This window comes from Mustela nigripes, chromosome 6 (genome assembly GCF_022355385.1).
Source record: "Mustela nigripes isolate SB6536 chromosome 6, MUSNIG.SB6536, whole genome shotgun sequence".
In the NCBI taxonomy this organism is placed as follows: Eukaryota; Metazoa; Chordata; class Mammalia; order Carnivora; family Mustelidae; genus Mustela; species Mustela nigripes.
In genome coordinates this window covers 72,540,530-72,557,980 of record NC_081562.1, presented here as the reverse complement: position 1 = coordinate 72,557,980, position 17,451 = coordinate 72,540,530, and the positions used below count along the sequence as shown (strand labels likewise).

Below are 17,451 nucleotides of genomic sequence, written 5' to 3'. Positions count from 1 at the left end.
CCGGTTTTTGCCTATTGTGAACACTGCTGCTATGAATATTCCTGTACATTTTTGTTTGTTTGCTTGAACCAGTGCTTTCAGTTTTGTTGTTATATATCTAGGAGTACAATTGTTGAAACATGGTAATTTTGCTTTGATGTATTTGAGTAAATGCCGAACTATTTTATATATAGACTGCACCATTTTTCACAAGTGAAGTTTAAGGGTTTCAATTTCTCAACATCCTTTCGTTAATTTTTGTTTTCTTGATCATAGTGATTCTACTTGTTTAAAATGATATAAAAATGATTTAAATCTTCATTTCCATAAAGACTAATGATGTTTAACATCTATTCATGTGCTATTCACCATTTTTATGATTTCTCTGGAAAAGGATCTATCCAAGTACTTTGTCCCTTTTAAAAATGGGGTTGTCTTTTTGTTCAGTTGTAAAGGCTCTTTACATATTCTGGGTAACAGACTCTTACTAGATAAATAATGTACAAATATTTTCTTCCATTCTGGGGACTGTCTTTTCACTTTCTGGATGGTATCTTCTGATGTACAAATATTTTAAACATTTTTAACGTTCTTTTTTAGTGAGAGAGAGTGTGCAAGTGGACAGGGGCAGAGGGAGTAGGAAAGAGAATCTTAAGCAGGCCCCACACTCAGTGTGGAGCCAGACGTGGGGCTCAATCTCATGACGCTGGGATCATGATCTGAGCCAAAAATTAAGTCAGACAGTTAACCAATTGAGACACCCAGGTACCAGGACAGATTTTTAATTTTGAGGCTATTACTTAATCTATTTTTTTCTTTCCCTTCTTATGCTTTGGTGTCAGATCTAAAAGCATCGCTAAATCCAAGGTTATGAAGATTGATCCCCATTTGTTTCTTCTACAATTTATAATTTTAGCTTTTACATTTAGGCCTTTAACTTATTTTGAGTTAATGTTTATATGAGTTGTGAGGTAAGGGTCCAGTTCTATTCCTCTGTACATGGATAGCTGATTGTCTAGCACCCTTTGTTGAAAAGACTATTCTGTCCCCCCAGTGTAATGTTGTCCACCCTTGTCAAAATTCAGTGGACCATAGATGAATAGGTTTATTTCTGGGATCTCAGTTAAATCCCATTGATCTGTATGCATACTTTTAAAAAATTAGTATTTATTTAAATTTTTTTGGTAAATTTAAATTCAAACAATTACATATAATGTATTATTTGTTTTAGGGTGTATACATACCTTTATGACAGTATCACAATGTTTTATTTACTGTTGCTTTGTATTAAGATTTGAACTTTGGAAGTATGACCTTTCACCTTTGATTTTCTTTTTCAAGATGGTTTTGGCTATTTTGTGGTCCCTTAAAATTCCATATGACTATTACGATTAGCTTCTTCATTTCTTCCCAAGGGCCTTTGTGAGATTTCTTGGGAACACATTGAATTTCCACATTGCTTTGTGTAATATTGCCATCTTATCAATAGTATGTCTTTTCACCACCATGGGGTGTCCTCAGATTTATTTAGGTTTCCCTTACTTTCTTTCAGCAATATGTTGTAATTTTTAGTGTATAAGACATACACCTTCATTACATTTATTCCTAAGTATTTTGTCAATGTTGATATTTCCTAAAATGGAATTATTTTCTTAAATTCCTTTTTGGATGATTCACTGCTAGTGTATACAAATAAGAGAGATTTTTGTGTATTGATATTTTGTCCTATAATTTTGTGGAGCTAGTTGTAATAATTTTTTGTTGATTCTTTAGGAAGTGCTCTATATAAGATGATGCCATCTCTGGTCTCTGAATAGAACTAGTTCTACTGTTTCCTTTCACACATGGATTCCTTATTTCTTGCCTTATTGTTCTGGGCAGAACTTTCAGTACAATACTGAGCAAGGAGTGAAAGTCAGCATGTTCGACTTGTTTGTGATTTCAGAGTAGAGCTGTCAGTCTTATTGAGCATGACATTTGATTAGGGTTAGGGTTAGGGCTTAGAGTTAGGGTCTCCCTGTCCTCTGCTGTACAGAGCCCATATTTCTCTGGTAACTGACAGAGTGATCTTTTCAGAACAAAACCTTTGATCCTCTCTGTGACCTGCTCCCCAGCTGCCTGTCGTCTCCAGCCTTACCTCTCTTGCCATATCCTCCCCACCCCTGTGGGCCTCCCAGATGTGTGGTCATCCCCATGTGCCTTGGGCCTGACTCCATGCCTTTATATTCTCCTGCCCTCTGCCACGAGCAGTCTTCTCTCCCACTGCTTCATGTCTGGCTTGTTCCCCTGTTGGCTGGACCTGGACTTGCCCCCCACCCCAGCCTCAGTGACCTGACTCATATCTGCTGGGTGTGTGTGGCCTTGTTTTCTATTTAAATGTAGTGCCCACTTTCCCCATGTGAGCGATTTACTAAGCTGCCAGGTATGGGGCAGGCACAGGGAAGTAGCCTTAGTGCCTGTGTGAAAAAATCAGTCTCAGGGTGCCTGGGTGGCTCACTCATTAAGCATCTGCCTTCAGCTCAGGTCATGATCCCATGGTCCTGGGATCGAACCCCAGCGTGTTGGGCTCCCTGCTCAGCGGGGAGCATGCATCACCCTTTCCCACTCCCCCTACTTGTTGTCCCTCTCTAGATGTCTCTCTCTGTGTCAAATAAATAAAGCCTTAAAAAAATCAGTCTCGGAGGGGCTCACCACCCTTGCTGACATTGGGGAAGCTGCTGTCCTCACAGGTAGTCCCCTCAGAGAGAAAAGACTTCCAACTTCTTGGGGCCAGGGCGATGTAGACCTGGACCTGGAAGCTTACACTCTTGGATTCTCGGCTGGGACCTAAGCAAGCCCCCTCTTCTTCTAGCAGTTCTCTTTTCCCTTCCCTGCCCATGGGCTGGACCTGATTCCTGATCTGGGAGAGTTTGGGGGTGACTGCTCCTAGGAATAGCAATGGTTGACTGATGGACCTTGTCAGCAAGAGGCCCAGTAGCCTTCAAGGGAGGACTTTGTCGGGGTAGAGACAGCTCTGTGGGGGCCAGTGACAGGGTTTGCCTGGGAGCTCAGCACAGGGTGAGTGTTCCTGGCTCTAGCATGCTGACTGTGGGGTTGGTTTCCCCCTTCTGAAGCCTCAGGCTCCCCTTTGTATGATGGGGTGCCGATAGCATAGGTAGGGAGGCCCCACAAGGAGACTTGCTTGGGACAGGCTGAGAGAGCAGTTATAGCTTAAAACAGCCCTGTGCCTACCCCCTTGAAGAAGGTACACACTTCCATGGCCCCCAGCTCTGGGGTTCTGCCACCAGCCTCTGACAGTGATCCTTCTCCCACCTTGTCCCTTGTCCTTGTAGACAGGTGGTCTTCCTGGAACTGTTTCTGCAGAGGGCAGAGAAGCCCATCATGGTGGGACAGAGGGTCACCTACTAGGTCATCACCGACCAGCAGGCTGCAGGGCCCATGTGCCCCCCTAGGAAGTCTGGAGGGTGGTGGTCCTCAAGGTCCCTGGTCCCCATACTGGCAAGATGTGTTCATGAAATGCATGGCCATGTTCAGCCTCTTCTGTGAGTGGCACTTCCTCCATGAGGTGGATGACCTGGTGTGTGGGGATGTGGACATAAAGTTTTGTGACCATGTGGGCATGGAGATCCTTTCTCCCCTCTTTGGCGCCCTGCACTGCAATTTCCACTGGGTGTTTCATGAAGACTTCAGCTACCAGCACTGGTCACAGTTCCAAGCTCACATCCTCAGGGACCAGGATGATGTCTACTACATGGGAGACTTTTTTGGGGGATTGGTGGTAAAGGTTCACTGACTGACTTTGGCCTGTCACCAGATGACGGAGGTTGACCTGGCTAGTGGGATTGAGGTTGTGTGGCATGACGAGAGCCACTTGAACAGGTACCTGCTGGACCACAAGCCCACCAAGGTGCTATCCCCGGAGTACCTGTGGGACCTGCGGTGGCTGGGCTGCCCTCCCTACCCTTCATGAAGAAGCTGAAATTTGAGCTGTGCCCAAGAATCACCAGGACATCTGGGACTCATGAAGAGTTGTCCCAGGAAGACCTGTGGGACCCATGGTGGCTGGGCTGCCCTCCCCTACCTTCATGAAGAAGCTGAGATTCAGGCCATGCCCAAGAATCACTAGGACATCTGGGACTCATGAGGAGCTGTCCCCATCTCCATCAGGGGGTGCTGTCCTGAGCAGAGCTGTCAGAGCAGGTTCCTACTTCTGTCCCTTCGAGAGAGACCATGGAGCCCAGCCCTGCCCACACGGGCATGTCCAGGGCCCCCAGCTGCACCCGCACACAGGAGGCCTGCCTGGGGACAAAAGGTTCTCTCTTGGTGGTCTGCATTTTGATAACTTCTGGGTCATTTGCAGCTGTGAATGGCTCCAGTTTTATGTTGGATGATTTCTGTGTCAATGCTGAGCAACCATCCTTAAAAAGAACAACCACATCGGGCTCTCTGCTCAGCAGGGATCCTGCTTCCTCCTCTCTCTGACTGCCTCTCTGCCTACTTGTAATCTCTGACTGTCAAATAAATAAATAAAATCTTAAAATCTTGGTTTTATTTTTTATTTTTTATTTTTTAATTTAATTTAATTTAATTTAATTTTTAAAATTGAAATTCATTAGCCAACATATAGTACATCAGTAGATTTTAATGTAGTGTTCAGTGATTCCTTAGTTGCCTGTAACACCCAGTGCTCTTTACAACATATGACCTCCTTAATACCTGTCACCCAGATACCCCATATCCCCATTCCCCTCCCTTCTGTAACCCGCATTTTGGGTCCCCAAGTCCAGAGTCTCTCATGGTTTGTCTCCCTCTCTGATTTCTTCCCATCAGTTTTCCTTCCCTTCCCCTGTGGTCTTCCGCTCTATTCCTTATGTTCCATGTATGAGAGAAACCATATGATTATTGTCTTTCTCTGCTTGACTTATTTTGTCAGTGTAATCCCCTCCAGTTCCATCGATGTCGATGCAAATGGTGGGTATTCATCCTTTCTGATGGCTGAGGAATATTCCCTTGTATATATGGACCACATCTTCTTTATCCATTCATCCGTTGAAGGACATCTGGGCTCTTTCCACAATTTGGCTCTTGTGGACATTGCTGCTATGAATATTGGGGTGCAGGTGACCCTTCTTTCACTACATCTTTATCATCAGGGTAAATACTTGTAGCTGTAGTTTCAACTTCTTAAGGAAACTCCATACTATTTTCTAGAATGACTGCACCAGCTTGCATTCCCAACCATATACCAACGGTATAAAAAGTTTCCCTTTTCTTCACAACCTTGCCAACACTTGTTTCCTGTCTTGTTAACTTTAGGCATTCTAACTGGTGTAAGGTGTTATCACATTATAGTTTTGATTTGTATTTCTCTCATGTTGAACATTTTTTTATGTGTCTGTTATGAACCTCCTCAGTCTCCTCTACTCCCCTCATTTTCCTTCTCAGCCTGAAGACCAGTTCCATCCTGATGCCAGGAATATACCCTGGGAGTCTTGGCCTCACCTACCCCATGTGTCCTGTCCATGTCAGGTGCCTGCACACCTCCATCAGCTGGCCACCTGCTCCTTTCACAGATGTCCCCATCTCAGGAGAAGAAAACACCAAGTCCAGACCCTTGGATTCCTCTGTGACTTGTTGCTTTCCAACAGCTCTCCCAGTAGTGAGGTGGCTACTGGAGGACATTCGATGCCCAAAGCATATAAAGGTGTATGTGAGTTTCTGCTGCCGGGCAATGGGTAAGAGTTGGTGCAAATAGAAGCCAAGCAGAATCACTGGAAGAAAGGCAGAGTGATGAGGAGCTTTAGAGAAGAAGGGCCTGGAAGCTCTGACCTATTCCCAAGCCCCTGGGACACTGCATGCATGGGCTGGGTGCCTGCTCAGGGCCAACCTGAGAAGGCCTTAGGCTCTGCCCTCTGGTGATTGTCAGACTAGGCAAGTAGAAAGTGAAAGCCAAGGCAGAGTTTTAAGAGGCCTGGCTGGTGCTGAAAGTGCATCCTGACATCTACAAACCCAGAGGCCTCCTCCCCATCTGTAAAGACTAGAAGTTGTGTGTGTGTGTGTGTGTGTGTGTGTGTGTGTGTGTTTCAGAAAGAGCGCGGTTTCCAAATGTTTAAGGAAAACTCACCCAGTCAACAGTTGACCACTACTTTCGCAGGCCAGACACTTTTGTGGTCACACATGACAAGGGATACAGATTTGACAAAATCAGTTCAGAAATGTCACTAAGCCAACAGCAGAGCTGCAGTGAGAAGAACGGCAGCAGTGAACCCTGGGGACGGAAAGAACTGGTATTTGACTTGCTACATTACATTATTCACAGTGTTCCAGATCCAAAGGCAGAGAAATGAGTGGTGGTGACACAGGAAAGGAATATATTTCAGTACAGCTGACACTGGAAGGCAAAGGACTGGCATGGTCTCAAGGTGTTGAAAACACTCCTGGTGGGGGCACCTGGGTGGCTCAGTGGGTTGGTTAAACCTCTGCCTTCAGCTCAGGTCATGATCTCAGGGTTCTGGGATCGAGCCCCGCATCGGGCTCTCTGCTCAGCAGGGAGCCTGCTTCCTCCTCTCTCTCTGCCTGCCTCTCTGCCTACTTGTGATCTCTATCTGCCAAATAAATAAATAAAATCTTTGAAAAAAAAAAAAACACTCCTGGGCTTTTATATGCAGAAAATATAGGAAGAAGGCCAATGGGCAGGTTCGGGGGGTCAGTAAATTTCAGGTCAATCATTGTCTTGGGGTCCATCACAAGCAGGGCCTTGCTGGTGTCAGGCAGTGGTTAGTGCTTGAGGGGTCATTTTGGTGCCTGCTGGGGCTTTGACTTAACAGATGAGCCCGAAGGAGGGACGTCATCAGTTAGGAAGTACAGATGAACGTTAGAGTGGAGGTGGGTAAAGGCCTCTTTCACTCCAAGAGCAGGGGAGCTCCGAGCCTCTACTACATACCTTGCCCTGCTCATCTCTTCCAGCTGCCTGGTCCTGAGTTCAGTCCTTTTAATGAACTGGTCATCTAGTAAGTAATGTGTTTCTCTGAGTTCCATGAGCCACTTGAGCAGACTATTTAAACATGAGGAGGAGGTTTTGGGGCCCTCCAATGTAGCCATAGTTCAGAAACATGGGTGACCTCTCTGCCCAGCCATTGGCTGACCACTAAGTTAACAGCACAGGGATTCAGTGGCCACTCACAGCAAAGAACACAGATTTGTCAAAGTTAGTTTAGAAAAATCACTAATCTCCCTGACTCCCCCAGCCATGCTCAGCCCTTTGCTGCTTTCCAGCGGAGGGTGGCGGTTTTAACCAAGTTCAGAAGAAGGGATGGCTTTTCCTGACTCCACCTGTGCCCTGTCCCCACCCCACCCTCCCGCCCAGGGCTGTAAGAGAGGAAAGTTTTCTTCTACTCGTCTTAAGGTTCCTGGCTGTGTTTGGAAATTGACAAAGACAGATGAACAGGAGAAAAGCTGGTAAAGTGTATTGATTTTTTTGTGGGAGCCTCACAAGAACGTGGAGACCAGCAGAGGCAACTGGAGAAGACAGGTCTACATTTTAGGCAAAGAAGCAATAAATGTGTAAAGAATTGAGAGACACAGAAGTTTGAGCTAGGGCTGATAAGTGGTAAAAAAGTAACTAGGAAGATAAAGGTTAGTTTAACCAGTTTTGTTCCTCTAGCCTTTGTGGCCCTAAATTCCTTGAGTCTGGTGATAAGCATGTCCTCCCTGTGGTCTGGGGAAATAAAGTGCCACATTAGAGTATTCCGACCTACTTCAGGGAAGAAGGGCTGATGGCTGGGGACCAGAGGGACCTTCCTGCTTCTTCTCTTTGGAAAATTCTTTCAGTTTCTATATTTAATTTGCCAAGGTGGTGCCATATTTGGAATAGTGTATCCTGACCCTCATTGGCCTGGTGCTATACTTCATCTCCTCCTAGTATCCAGGACATTGAATGTGCTGCCCTGGAGACCTCCCAGCCCTGGGGCAGCCCCTTGTCCAGGGAGGTGCCTGCCTCCAGGGGAGGGTTGCCTAGGACTTCCCACTTGGTTGCCCTGTTGCTAAGGGTGGCAGCCCCTCCTCGGGGAGACTGGGTGAGACAATGCAGATCTTACTTCAAGAAACTGACTTCATTTCCTGCAAATGTCTACCCAGTAGTGGGATCCTACAGGAATTCTATTTTTCATATTTGGGGGAAACTCCATACTTTTCCCAGCATGGCTATGCCAACCAAGGTCAGTTTTGGATGATTTTACCTCAAGAACCTCTCCAGCAGAGAACAATGAGAACATTTTCAAGGCCTTTCAATGTATGCTAACCATAGGAACAAACTGGTAACTCAGAAACTATTGAAATGAAGAACTGGTTCTCCTTCTTCCATTTCTGGCTAGCTTGCTGGTCTGTGGCTCGGTCCCACGTTAGGCAGCTAGAAGGTTGACCTCCCAGGTTGGCTGTCACTGAGATGGCTACTGTTTCCAGAAATTCTCTGGGGGTATGGCTGGGTTTCCCCACCTGTGCACAGATCAAATTGGCAACCTCTGACAGTGGAGCCACAGGTCCTCCAGGCATGGTCCCTCCCCCATCCCCCAGTGGAGCCATCACACTGAGGGTTTAGGCAGATGGGACCTCCCCCTAGGCAAAACCACCTGAGATTCCCACTGTCACTACCTGACCTTCAGATGTTCCTCACTTACTCCTGTGCCTCTGGTGTCTTCCTGGAACCCTGACCTGGCAGTTTTTGGACAGTTCATCCAGCAGTACCCTCACTTTCTGGGAGGGGGATTTACTGGAATCTGCAGTGTGTCCTGCTGCTCCACCTGGATCACTTTTTGGAGGCACATCATCTGGGCCATTTGAGGACCCAAGACCATGGGCCTGTGATCTGGAGGGGTTCTGAGCAGAGCTGGCGGGATGGGAGGGCTGCAAGGCACAGAGGCAGGTTTCCAGAAATCTGTCTGGGGTCCTTGGCATTCTACCAATTTTGAATCAAAGCCCTGAGATCTTTAAAATATCAGCAATGTTATAGCGTGGGCCAGAAAATTACATGTCTCTGTGTTCCCAACACCACCTAAACTACTGGCCATTTCTTGCACTTGAGCTGAGTACAAAGGATTGGAACTAAGAGCTTGAGGGGAGGTCCTGGGCCAGATTTTGTGTTTGGGGACATAGGCCATCCAGACAAGCTTGTCTGAGCCTCAGGAGGGGGCCTGTGTGGAGACCCCAGCTGCAGACACTGCTGTCTACTGATGCCCCCTCAGTCCGTCCCAGTGCACCTGCTGCTGGGGGAGGGCCTGCCCCTTCCTCTCTACTGGAGGGCTCTCTCCTACACCAGTCATGCCCTTCCCCTGCCAGTCACTGCCAGCCTGCAGCCTGGGAGGGTGGATACCCCGACCACCTCCAGTCCTGGGGACAGATCCAGTGCGGGTGGGACATGGTCTCCCAGCAGGCCTGAGTGCCAGGCTCCCACAGTGCTCATTCTTTTCCTGGGTAATCACTACCATGTCCTCCCTCAGGCTCCCTGGGCCCTACTCCTCCTCTGCTCAGGCACCACTCTCAGCCCAGGCTCCACACACTGGGACTGGGAGTGAGTTGTCTGGACCTTCTGGACTCGCACTTCCATGCCCGTGACATGGGCACAGGCTGGCCTCACAGACTCATCAGAGGAGACCCAATGCAGGAAGATGCAGGTCACTTCAAGGGAGATGCCAGGTGACCTAGAGGGAGCTCACAGGTCTTACACAAAATGTAGGGCTCATGGAGCCCAGTGTGGGGTGTGAGCACCGCCAAGGGGCATGGGGAATCCTGGTGAGGGTGGCCCTAGTGGGGGCAGTGGAGACCATAGAAGGACCACAGAAAAGGCAGGAGACAAAGAAGACGACAGGACAGAGCTTCCCAAGGAGGTCGATAGAAGAGTCAGAGGATCACAGAGACCCTTGGGAAAACTCGGAGGCCCTGGAGATGGTGGCTGAAACACTGTCATTTGGTCAGAAAAGTTGTGTCACAAACCCTCAGTTGACACTGGATGATTTACTCTTTGTTGCTTCTAGGAATCAGGGCCTATGGGCCATTAGCACTCAAACTGCATGAAGTCTAGAATATATTTACTTTTCATCACTTTTCAGGACTAGATTTTTCTAGAGGAAGTGCTAAGCATGGGTCTCTCCATTCTTTTCTTTGTGCAACCAGCCTCTGTTTTCAGGAGTAGATTCCTGGTGCTCATCACCACTGCTAGCCCTGAGGACTGCCCCCTGTCACCTCCCACAGTGGACATGACCATGTGGGTTGGGGGGGAGGTGCTCACTGATGAAGTCTCAGTGCTCAGTACAGAGCAGGGACCCCAGATCTTCTGCTGAATGAGGGAGGGCATGAGGGAGGAAGTGGAGGAAGGGTAAGGAGGAAGGGAGGGGAAGGAGGGAGGGAGAGATGGGGGAGGCAGGGGGGGAGGATAAGAGTGAGGGAGGGGAGATGGGAGGTCAGGCAGGAGGGTGGGAGGGAGGGCGAGAAGGGAGAGAGGGAGGGAGGGTGGAGAAGGAGGGAGGGAGGATGAGAGGGAGGGAGTGAGGGGAAGAAGGGAGGAGGGATGGGAGGGGGGCAGAGAGGGTGATGGAGTGGGGGAGGGAAGGGAGGGTGGAGGTGAAGGAGAGAGGGGTAATGAAGGAGACAGTGAATAAATGAGGTAGGGAAGGAGTGAGTGAAAGAACAGAAGTCTGGCTCATACATCAGGAGCCATCATCTGGGGTGAAATCCGAGGGCATCACAGCCTGCGCCCTGGGTGGTGGCTCAGGGCACATCCCTCTGTCCTCCCAGTGCTGACCTTCCTTCTCCCTGGCCCTCCTGTCACCCTGGATCCTCTCCACCTCCTCAAACAATTCTGAACGTTCCTAGGAGCAGGGTGGCAGGAGAGGGGTCTCAGGAGGGGCTTCCTGGATCCTGTGCCTGGATGACCCTGGGACAGTAGCTACAGGACATTCTCTCATGAGGACTGGGACCGTGGATCCCATCCATCTCCTTGAGCGCTAGCGCTGTTCCATCCCTGCTCTCTCCACCATCGCTGTGCTGAACACTGCTGACAATACATCTGTGAAAAATGGTGCCAGAGTTTCTGGGGCTGAGTCTGAGGTCGAGCACTGCTAGGTGATGGGTGCACCTGTGGCCTGGGATGGGTGCTGCTCACTGTTCTCCCAGACAGGGGTGCCCGTCACCCTTCTCTACAGGGGAACTGTATTGGACCTCTGGTTCTTCACCTTCTCCCCAGGGCTGCCGGTCCCCACACCAGACACCTGCTACTCTGAGGGTGACCAGCACTGCCTTCATAGGGTTTCCTTGGCCAGAGTCCTCCCCTGGGAGCTCCCGCATCTCTGACACATACTCCCCACATGCCTATTCCCCCTGGGCTGGCATACATTTGATCTCTGTCTCTGTGGAACCCCGTGACTTGCAGCCTGGTTTGGAACAGAGTCAGGTGAAACTTTTCTCTGGCCTTGGGTTGTGAGTGATGTGTTTGCCCTCTGTGGTGTGTCTTCCAGCTTTCTGCATTTCCCTGGTTTCTGTGTGGGCCACAGGAGGAACCAGCCGTGTCCTGTCTGGGGTCAGGCTATGGTGTCCCAGCAGGAACAAGGGTTTTGACTCCGAGATTGTGTTTATAATTCCTAAAGGGGCCTATATAATTATATCTCATCTGTAATCCATTGGGGGTTTCAATATCGAATATGGAAAATTCTATGTCACAGAAAATAACACAGAAAAAAAAAAGAGTCCCCTTTGAAAATAGGTGGACAGACACAAAGGCACATAAAGTGTGATTCCACATACAGAAACATCCAGAACAGGTAGAGGAACAGAGAGAGAAAGCGGCTTAGCAGTTGTGAGAGGCCAGGCTGGAGGATAAATGGGCAGGGAGGGCTTTGGGTTCAGGGTCTCCTTTGGGTAAGGAGATATCCTGTAGCGATGTTCTATGGTGTGGTGGCACAGCGTTGGGAATGTACTTAATGCTTGTGACATGTTGAAGTGAAAACAAGTAATTTTATTTAAAACAGATGATAAACAGTATGCAGACCATGAAAAGATAAAATAAGTTAATATGCACCAGAAGGAAAGAATATACAGGTAGGGGATGAAGCATTACTGCAGGCCGTAAGGGTCGGGGGACTAGAACAAGGAATAATTGTATGAGGAGCAGGGCTGTGGGCTCTGGATATGGCTCTAGGAGGCCCCCCCCCCCCCCCGGAGCAGGAGTAGGGGCAGGGGTTGAGATAGGGACAGGGACAGGAGCCAGAACAGATGCAAGAGCAGGAGCACAAGACTGGGGCAGGGGAAGGGGGAGTGGCTCTGGCAGGGGCAGGGACAGGAGCAGGGGTAGGAGTGGGGGCTGGAGCAGGGGAAGGAGCAGGGACATGGGGCAGGGGCATCAGGACCCTTGACAAGAACCCATACCCAGAGCGGAGGTGAGGAGACAGGCTAGGCTGACAGCCAAGCATCCCCAAGGGGCCAAGGGGGGTTGCCAGGGCACTGGGAGAGGACAGGGCCTGGGTCTGGTGTCCATCCTGGGCTACTGGAAGTAGGAAGAAATACCCCCCCCCCCCCAAACGACCACCACCAAGTCCAGACGGAGTTACAGCACAAAAGTCCTCAGCTTACTATTTTGTCAATTGGGCTGTAGAGATGGGGTGTCCCTAGTGTCCTACAGGCTTGTAGAAAATTCTGTTGGCCTTAGATCTTCATCCCTGACCCACTGTGCTCCCAGTCCTGGGAAATGCTTTATACTCCCTTGAGGTCCTTCTGAGCAGAGAACAGCCTGTGGGTTTGGGGGCCTGATGACCTGGGTTTGCAGAATGTGGCAGAGCATTGGACCACTGGTCTAGGAAATAAGGCCAGGGCCCTCCAGTTGCAGCCTCAAGGTCTCCATTTGGAAGAGGTTCCAGAGTCAGTGTTCTGGTCAGGGTGAGGAGGCCTTAGGAAGGAACCAAGCACCAGGACAGGAGAGGGAAATGGGGAGAAGGTGGGTTTCTGAGGTATCTCACATTGCCCCCAGAACCCCCAGGTCCTGCTCCTAGGGGACACACAGAGAAGACAGAGACAGAGAATGAACACAAGAGAGGAAACCAGGAGAAGTCACAGACTTTCTTCAATCGGGTTGGAAACAACACCCTATCATTTTGCTCCATTCTATTCCTTAGAGCACAATCACACAGGCCATCCATGCTGGAGGGGAGAGAATTCCACAGGTATATGTGACCAGGATTCAGGAATGCCAGGAGCCACTGTGGGGACTTCCCAGCACATGAGCACAGATGATGCCCTGGGACTGGGCCTAAACCTGATGGGAGCCCCTGGAAGTCTGTGTCACAATTGAACAAGGTCAGAATCAGTTCACTGCAACCTTCCCACAGGGGCTGGGAGACAGGCAGGAGGAGGGTGGCTTTTCCTGGACCCCAGAGCAGACCCAGGCCCCTCTGAGCTGGGTTCTATGCTCTGCCCAGCCCCCAACTCATCCTTGCATTGCCACGTGCATGTCCCAGCCCCTTGTGATAGCAAGAACATATGTAGAGGTCCTACCCCTGATGGTGTCCCTAGAAGTAGGAGCTAGAAGACCCCACTGTGCATATGGGGAGCATGGAGAGGCCCTGAGAGACACAGGGTCTGTCCAGGGTCACAGTCCTGGGCTTGAGCAGGAGCCTGGTCTGAACTCATCTCTGTGTTCTCACAACGAGGACACCATCCACACCCACGCCTTGCAGGGACTGTAGGTAGGCTGTGTGGGTGTCTCTGTACAAACAGAGCATGGGGTAGATGGTGAGCATTGAGCAGCTGGGGGAGGAGAGCCCTCAGGGGGCTCTGATATGTGGAGGAATTCCAGTAAGGGGTCCTCAAGAAGAGGTGACCTCACTTCCCTGACAACAGAGCCTAACAGAATTTGGAACCCAGGTAACCAGGCACCCACATTCCAGAGACAGTCCCCTACCCAGCTCATTTTGTTGGAGATCCTCAAAAGAAGAACATGTTTGAGTGTTGCGTCCCAAAGTCTGGAGGCTGAAGTCAGAGGAAACCACACCCTGCAAACACTTTGCCTTACTGGGGATCTCATATCAGGGCTCCCTGACATCTCTGGTTATTTGGCTGGAAGTACAAAAAGGTAACACCATGAGGCCCAGAGCCAGTAGTGTGGTTGCAGGGTTGTAGGGTAGCTCTGTTTTCAAATTCTTGAGGAACATCCACACTGCTTTCCAGGATGGCTTCACCAGCTTGCATCCCCACCAACAGTGTAGGAGGGTTCCCCTTTCTCCACATCCTCGCCAACAGCTGTCATTTCCTGACTTGTTCATTTTAGCCATTCTGACTGGTGTAAGGTGGTTTCTCATTATGGATTTGATTTGTATTTTCCTGATGTTGAGGGATGTTGAGCACTTTTTAATGTGTCTATTGGCCATTTGATGTCTTCTTTAGAGAAATGTCTGTTCATGTCTTTGGACTATTTCTTTTTTTTTTTAATTTTAAATTTTTTATTTTTTATAAACATATAAGATATTTTTATCCCCAGGGGTACAGGTCTGTGAATCGCCAGGTTTACACACTTCACAGCACTCACCATAGCACATACCCTCCCCAAAGTCCATAACCCCACCCCCCTTCTCCCAGCCCCCCTCCCCCCAGCAACCCTCAGTTTGTTCTGTGAGATTAAGAGTCACTTATGGTTTGTCTTCCTCCCAATCCCATCTTGTTTCATTGATTCTTCTCCTACCCACTTAAGCCCCCATGTTGCATCACCACTTCCTCAAATCAGGGAGATCATATGATAATTGTCTTTCTCTGCTTGACTTATTTTGCTAAGCATGATACGCTCTAGTTCCATCCATGTTGTCGCAAATGGCAAGATTTCATTTCTTTTGATGGCTGCATAGTATTCCATTGTGTATATATACCACCTCTTCTTGATCCATTCATCTGTTGATGGACATCTAGGTTCTTTCCATAGTTTGGCTATTGTGGACATTGCTGCTATAAACATTTGGGTGCACGTTCCCCTTTGGATCACTACGTTTGTATATTTATGGTAAATACACAGTAGTGCAATTTCTGGGTCATAGGGCAGTTCTATTTTCAACATTTTGAGGAACCTCCATGCTGTTTTCCAGAGTGGTTGCACCAGCTTGCATTCCCACCAACAGTGTAGGAGGGTTCCCCTTTCTCCACATCCTCGCCAGCATCTGTCATTTCCCGACTTGTTGATTTTAGCCATTCTGACTGGTGTGAGGTGATATCTCATTGTGGTTTTGATTTGTATTTCCCTGATGCTGAGTGATATGGAGCACTTTTTCACGTGTCTGTTGGCCATCTGGATGTCTTCTTTGCAGAAATGTCTGTTCATGTCCTCTGCCCATTTCTTGATTGGATTATTTGTTCAGTGGGTGTTGAGTTTAGTAAGTTCTTTCTGATTTTGGATACAAGTCCTTTATCTGATATGTCATTTGAAAATATCTTCTCTCATTTTGTTTGTTGCCTTTTGGTTTTGTTGACTCTTTCCTTTGCTGTGTAAAAGCTTGCTATCTTGATGAAATCCCAACAGTTCATTTTTGCTTTTGTTTCCCTCACCTTTGGAGATGTGTCTAGCAAGAATTTGCTCTGACTGAGGTCAAAGTGGTTGCTGCCTCTGTTCTTTTCAAGGATTTGGATGAATTCCTGTTTCATATTGAGGTCTTTCATCTATTTAGAATCTATTTTTTGTGTATGGTATAAGGAAATGGTCCAGTTTCATTCTTCTGCATATGGCTGTCCCATGTTCCCAGCACCATTTATTGAAGACAGATTTTTTTTCCCCATTGGATATTCTTTCCTGCTTTGAGGAGATTGGTTGACCCTAGAGTTGTGGGTCCATTTCTGGTTTTTCTATTCTGTTCCATTGATCTGTGTGTCTGTTTTTGTGCCAGGACCATACTGTCTTGATATTACAGCTTTGTAATAGAGCTTGAAGTCTGCAGTTGTGTTGCCATCAATGTTGGTTTTCTTTTTCAACTTCCCTTTGGCTATTTGGGGTCTTATCTGCTTCCACACAAAATTTGGGGGTTATTTATTCCAGTTCTGTGAAAAATGTAGATTTTGATAGAGATCTCATTGAATCTGTGGATTGTTCTGGGTAGCATAGACATTTTCACAATATTTGTTCTTCCAACCCAAGAGCATGGAATGTCTTTCCATTACTTTGTGTGTTCCTCCATTTCTTTAATGACTATAGTATAGTTTTCTGAGTACAGATCCTTTGCCTCTTCAGTTAGATGGATTTCTAAGTATCTTATGCTTTTTGGTGCAATTATACATGGGATGGACTCCTTAATTTCTCTTTCTTCTGTTACTGTAGACAAATGCAAGTGATTTCTGTGTATTGATTTCATACCCTGCTACTTTGCAGAATTTCTGGATGAGTTCCAGCAATTTAGGGGTGGAGTCTTTTGGGTTTTCCACAGAAAGTATCCCATTGTCTGCAAAGAGTGAGAGTTTGACTTCTTCTTTGCGAATTCAGATGCCTTTTATTTCTTTTTGTTGTTTGATGGCTGAGACTAGGAATTCTAGTACTATGTTAGTGATGAGAATGGGCATCCCTACGGTGTTCCTGACCTTAAGGAGAAAAGCTCTCAGTTTTTCCCCATTGGGAATGATATTCTCTGTGGGTTTCCCATAGATGACCTTTATGATGTGGAGATATGTACCCTCTATCCCTCCATGGTGAAGAGTTTTGATCAAGAAGGGGTGCATTAGTTTGTCAAATGCTTTTTCTACATCTATTGAGAGGATCCAATGGTTCTTTTTCTTTCTTCTATTAAGGTAGTGGATTCCATTGATTGATTTACAGTTGTTGAACCACCCTTGAGACCCAGGAATAAATTTGATTTGGTCGTAGTGAATCATCATTTTAATGGGCTTCTGGATCCTATTGGCTAGTATATTAGTGAGAATTTTTGCACCGATATTCACAAGGGATAGTGGTCTGTAATTCTCCTTTTGGGTAGGGTCTTTGTCTGGTTTTGGGATCAAGGTAATGCTGGCCTCATCAAAAGGGTTTGGAATATTTCCTCCCAGTTCTAGTTTTTTGAAGTTTCAGAAAAGTTATTAAATCTTTTTTAAATGTTTGGTAGAGTTCCCCTGGGAAGCCATCCGGAGCTGGGCTCTTGTTTCCTGGGGGATTTTTGATGACTGCTTTACTTTCCTTTTTGATTATGTGTCTCTTCATTTTTCCTTTTCTTCCTGATTCAGTCTTGTTTGTTTTTATGTTTCTGGGGGTGCATCCATTTCTTTGAGGCTATCTGATTTGTTGACACAGAGTTGACATCCTATGTTCTTGTAATTGTATTTCCTTGGTGTTGAGTGTGATCTCTCCTCCTTGATTCATGATTTTATTAATTTGGGTCCTTTCTGTTTCCTTTTTGAGAAGTCTGGTCAGGGATGTATCAATCTTATTAATTCTTTTTTAATTTTTTATTTGTTCTATTCTTTTGGTTT

At 47.4% G+C, this 17,451-nt stretch overlaps 1 pseudogene; it reads left to right on the top strand.

The window, feature by feature from the left end:
• Positions 1-3,360: 3,360 nt before the first annotated feature.
• Positions 3,361-4,004, top strand: LOC132020308 (histo-blood group ABO system transferase-like; annotated as a pseudogene).
• The last annotated feature ends 13,447 nt before the right edge of the window (positions 4,005-17,451 follow it).